Source organism: Furipterus horrens, unplaced genomic scaffold, assembly GCF_987537825.1.
Source record: "Furipterus horrens unplaced genomic scaffold, mFurHor1.1.pri manual_scaffold_9, whole genome shotgun sequence".
NCBI classification, from domain to species: domain Eukaryota; kingdom Metazoa; phylum Chordata; class Mammalia; order Chiroptera; family Furipteridae; genus Furipterus; species Furipterus horrens.
In genome coordinates this window covers 94,418,609-94,423,949 of record NW_028327179.1, presented here as the reverse complement: position 1 = coordinate 94,423,949, position 5,341 = coordinate 94,418,609, and the positions used below count along the sequence as shown (strand labels likewise).

Genomic DNA, 5,341 nt, shown 5'->3' with positions numbered 1-5,341 from the left:
TCATCTTTTTACCTTGGGTGGGCTCTTCCATTGTGCCTTTCAAAATCCAGGTTTACAAAAGATTCTCCATTTGACAGTGAAGCTCGTTTCTCCCTCCTCCCGTGGTGCAATTAATATACCGCATACAATTTGTACAAAGTCTGTTTACAAAGGGCTTGGTAAGAAGATCCTTTTTGCTGAAAGCAGAGAAACATGAATGACGGAAAGGCTCAGAGTCCATTGATGGTTCACTTATCACAAGCGATATTTAATGCAATAGAATTAATTGTCCTACTAGAAAGGACTGGGTCTGAGGGCCTAGGAGCCTTTTAGAACCGGATTAAAGGAACCGTACACTCAGCCCTGACATCCCGTCAGAACCACCCCTGACCCACAGTAGAGCCAGGGTGATTTTATTTTTTTAACTCTCCATTAAAAAAGATCTTCCAAGGCAAACCTATTATTTCCTTTGTTAGTTTGGATCAGAGTCTAATAGCCCTCGCCAGTCAAAGCTCTTTGTGCTCCCGGAATGATGCGAGTCTGTTCCTTTTATGGCATATTCTCAGCGGACAGGGAAGAAACGCTGTCACTGTCCGCTGTCTGTCCACCTGTCCCGTTCCCGGAGCGCTGCTGCTGCTAGCTGGTGTGGTTGAAGTGTTGCTACCTTCCTTTCCAGTGGGAGTTCCTGACCTCTTGGGGAGTTCCTGTTTTCTGTTGGAATCTTGGGTTTCTCCGTGTTTCTTTTTAAAAAGCAGCCCCTCGTTGTGCTCACACTGTGATCTCTCTGGCTTGTTCCACCTCTCTCTTTCCTCAGAGGACAGGAAGGAGTGAGTTCTAGAAATTGCCAAAAACTCTGAGGACAGAGAGAAAGGGGAAGTCGTGGTGGTAAGTTCCGGAGATCAGAGGAGGGCCCCTGGCTTGCCGTGGTCCACGCCCCAGCCCCGACCCACAGATTGCGAGGGTTCAGCAGTTCTAATTTACCTTCCAGTTACCTGGAGCACTGAGTGAGCATTTGCTTGTTACTCGATGCCCTTAATTCCCAGTTCTTGGCTGTGCCCTTAAAAATTCAGCCAGTCCTGGATGAGGCGGTCTGCCCCCCACTGCAGCCTGTGCCTAAGTGACAGCGCTGTCAACACACCCTCGGGTGTGTTCAGATCAGGACACCGCAGAACCCACCTTGTTCGTCTTGCGCCAGCTCTGAGTGAGGGACCCGCTCAGCCCCTGACGGTCATTCCTCTGTGTCGCCGGTGTGGCCCGCACCACCACGCATCACTGGGGGGGCTACAAACAAAATGGATCTGTACTCACCTGTGGAATCTAAAAACACGACACAAATGAACAAACAAAGCGAAAACAAACTCAAAGAAACAGAGACCAAAAGGATGGTTGCCAGAAAGGGGAAGCGGACTCTGGTCAATAACATTGGACTAGGTCTGCACAGGGACAGGTGATTATTGGAATTAGTGGCGGGATCACACTGTAAGAGAGAAAAATGTCAAGTCGCTATATTGTACACCTGAAACTCATATAATTGATATCAAGTTGTATACCGACTATACTTACATAAAAAGTAAATTAAAATAAATTAAAAAATAAAAATACAGGAAAATAAATAGAACAAGCATATAAAACTCAGGATGTAAACTTTCTTTTCAAAAGTCACTGAAGTTGAAAAGTGGGTCAATTTGTAAAACCATTCAACAGGTAAACGTAGGAAGCAGCATGTGACCCTGGAGAGACCTAGGAGGATGAAATCCTCAGGCCTCAGGTCTGGAGCCCGATGCAGAGAGCAGAGACTGGGGGCTGCACTCTGCCGCTACGCCCCCCCCTTCACCCCTCATCTCTGCTTTTCCTCTTCTGCATCATTCCCTCTGCCCTCTTCATGTGTCTCCTTTTCTGGGCTTATTCCTCCTCCCTTCCCTTCCTCCAAGTGTCTCTGGTGCTCCTCTGGGTTTTAGAAGGGAGACGAAGGAAGCTCACATTTATGGACCATTAATTATTTGCTGGAAGGTCACGGACATGATATAAGTGAGATGCTGGCTGCTCGTGAGATCTGGGGCCGTTTCTCCTTGGGAGTGCTTCTCCTGTTTTCCTGTGCCCGTGATTAAGAAGGGCCTGGAGATCTGGTTGAATGCAGACTGTGGTTTAGCAGTTCTGGGCGGGGCTGAGGTTTCTGCATTTCTCACAAGCTCCCAGGTGATGCTGGTCTGTGGCCCACACTTGGACCAGCAAGCGTTGGAGGCGTGGCTCTGCTTCTTCAGATAACTAAAAACAGAAAAGCGTATTCGTAGGAAGCCAGGAGTTCTGAAACCACCTCTTTTCATCTGCAGTGGAACCAGTGTAACTATTAGGAACACTGTTTTTGGTCCAGCGTGTCTCGCTCCACATAAGGAATACAAGGTGTTCCTTTACTGGCCACGGCGGTTTGTTATGGAAGCTTTTGGCTCCAATTGTTGCTAGGGCGCCGCCAGGGGAACCAGCCACACAGAGGGACTGTGTAACCCAATATTATTGTTGGGTTAAAATAACGAGCCCTGACCTTAGACAGTAGGAAGGGTTCGGTTTCACTCTTTCGCTCAGGTGACAGGCTCGCATCCTGGCCTGGCTGGGCCAATCGGGGGGCGTTCCTCCGCGTGGGCCTGCAGCCGACCCCTTTCACTGGGCAGGGAAAATCGGACGGCTCACCTGTCCAGGAGATACCAGTGTGTTTACGTCTGTTTGGTTAGGAGGACCAGACCTGCCAGCGAACTCTGAGGGTTACGCAGACGCGGTGTTTAGCCAACAAGCCAACTAAACACAATACGGCCCAGATCGAGGTCATAGGAACACTAAGGGCCTTGATCCAGGGCCAGGGCCGCGCTATTTTAAGTGAAATGACCCTTGATGTTATCTCACCTGTAGCGATCAGAAAGCGACTATTGTGTGGCACTGCTGTTCGGTTAGAGCAGAGAAATCGACAGGAGGAAAGAGATGAGCTAACTTGTCTTTTCCGATTCAGCTGGAGCCAGATACAAAGCAGACATCAGGTGCTCCTGTTGACACCAGGAGCCACGTGATGGCAGAATATGAGTGCTAAAAATGTTCTTGGGGATCACCTAACAGGAATGTGTTTAATGTTGGGGGTCATTGTGCTCTGGGCTCCCTCCCCCCAAAACAACACTCATTCATAATCTTTCATATAACTTCCAGGTAGTAACAGATTCCCTAGTGGATCCACGGATTTCAGGTTGAAAACCTCTGATGTAAGTATGCTTCCTTGTTTTTGTAGATGAGAAAACTGAGGCCCAGAAAGAAGGTGCCAGACCACTGTTCTCCTAGTGCTGTTTATGGGGAACTAGTCAGATGAGAGGATGGAAGTCCCATGCGTGTCCACAGAGAAGACAGTGTGTCTGCCCGTCCTTTATCCCTGAAGGCCCCTTTATTCCTGGAGCTCAAGCCCCGAGAGTTTTCTGAGACAGTTAGAACGTGCAGCTGGGAGAATCCCAATATGTAACCCAATAACATTGAGCAAGAAACTCATTGAACTGGGATTTTATGATGTGTTCAAAAGACAGAAGTGAGAAGCCCTGCTGCTACCTGGTAGCTGTGTGCTCACCTGCCATTTGGGATGTTTTTTAGGGCAGGTGATAAATTCCTTTCCAAGTTTGAATTCGCACCCCAACGTGAATCCTCCCTGAGGGCACTGAAGGAGAAGTCTCAGTGTGGCAGCATACTTTGGGGTTCAGCCTCTAATACAATGCCCTGCACAATCTAGGGGCTCAATAACTATTCATTGGAATAAGTGGGATTTATTTAACATTATTACAGTTTTCTGGAGCTAAGAGATGCAGGAAGCTGGAGAGAGACCGGTACACAGTGTGTAAACACATAGGAGACAGCAGGGCTTCCGGTGAGTGATTCAGACTCTTACAAACATGTTGAGCAGAAGAAGTCAGACACAAAAGAATACATGCAGAAGGATTCCACTTATATAAGAACAAATATGGACCAAATTAACCGATGCTATTAGAAGCTGGAGTTGTGGTTACCTCCGGTAAGTTGGGGGCTTAGTGATGGAGGGTATGTGGGAGAGGGGCTACTAGGGTATGGCAAAGTTCTGTTTCTTTCTTTTTATTTTTAAGATTTTATTTACTTATTTTTTTAGAGAGAGGGAGAAAGACAAGGAGAGAAACGTTGATGCAAGAAAGAAACATCGACCGGTTGCCTCTCATAGGCTCCCTGGCCTGGGACCAAACCGGCAACCCCAGGTATGTGCACTGACCATGAGTCACCTTGCAGGGCAATATTCTAACCAACTGAGCCACACCCATCAGGGCCAAAGTTCTGTTTCTTATTCTGGGTGTGGGTACACCTGTGGATTTACTTTGTAGTGGTTCATCAAATGATACTCTTAGGATTTAGCACTTTTCTCTGTGTGTGTTATACTTAAAAATATTCATCGGAACAACAAACATACACAATTAAGAGTCTAAGCCAGTGCCTCTCAAACTTGAATGTGTATACAGGTCTCCTGGGAATCTCATTAAAATGCAAAATTCTGATTCATTTGGTCTTGGGAGGCGCATGTGATTCTACATTTCTAGAGAGACCTAGAGACTGGTATCTTCAGGATCTTTTTTTAGAGAAATTCCAGGAGTCTGATGAAAGTATCCCAGTCCTATCCTTGCATGTGCAAAGGAGACAATATGTAAGAATATTAACCTAGGATGTTATAAACCAACAGAGCAATGGTTTCCAAGATCAGCCCAGACCTTCATGGGTGTCTGTGAAATTCACCTGCTTGCAGCAGCTTCACAGATGATTTTCTGACTGCTGGTTGGTGATCAGAGCCTAGAGTTGTGCCACTCCCATGAAGGAACCAGCCAGTGACACACCCTGTAGCCCACACTAGGGACCCTAGACTGTCTGTCCCTTAAAAGCCACTGGAGACCAAGAGGCTATTAACCCAAATAGCATGGTGAGGGCAATACAAGCCTTGTTTCTCCATCCACATGTGTGGGCACTGTTGGATTTTCAGCAATGACTGCTGCACAGATGAAGTGGACACCCTGGCTCCTCTTTGCAAAACTCCTACGACAGAAATCTCTGAACATCAAATTTGTATTGAGAGAAAGAAACATTGATTCATTGCCTCCCATATGTACTCTAACTGGAATTGAACCTGCAGCCTAGGTAAGTTCCCTCACCAGGAATCAAACCCGCAACCTTTTGGTGTATGGGATGACACTCCAACCACCTGAGCCACCGGCCAGGGGTCTCCTTCAATTTTAAATGATAGCCTTGCTGGATAAAGTAGTTCTGGTTGTAGGTCCTTGCTTTTCATTACTTCATATATTTCATGCCAATCCTTCTGGCCTGAAAT

General features: G+C 47.0%; 1 long non-coding RNA gene across 1 annotated transcript; it reads left to right on the top strand.

Annotated features, from left to right (window-relative positions):
* Nucleotides 1-3,174: 3,174 nt before the first annotated feature.
* On the top strand, nucleotides 3,175-5,064 carry LOC150002217 (uncharacterized). Its single transcript, XR_016512970.1, has 4 exons — nucleotides 3,175-3,221; nucleotides 3,787-4,012; nucleotides 4,124-4,226; nucleotides 4,997-5,064. It is a non-coding gene; the product is annotated as an uncharacterized LOC150002217 (long non-coding RNA).
* The last annotated feature ends 277 nt before the right edge of the window (nucleotides 5,065-5,341 follow it).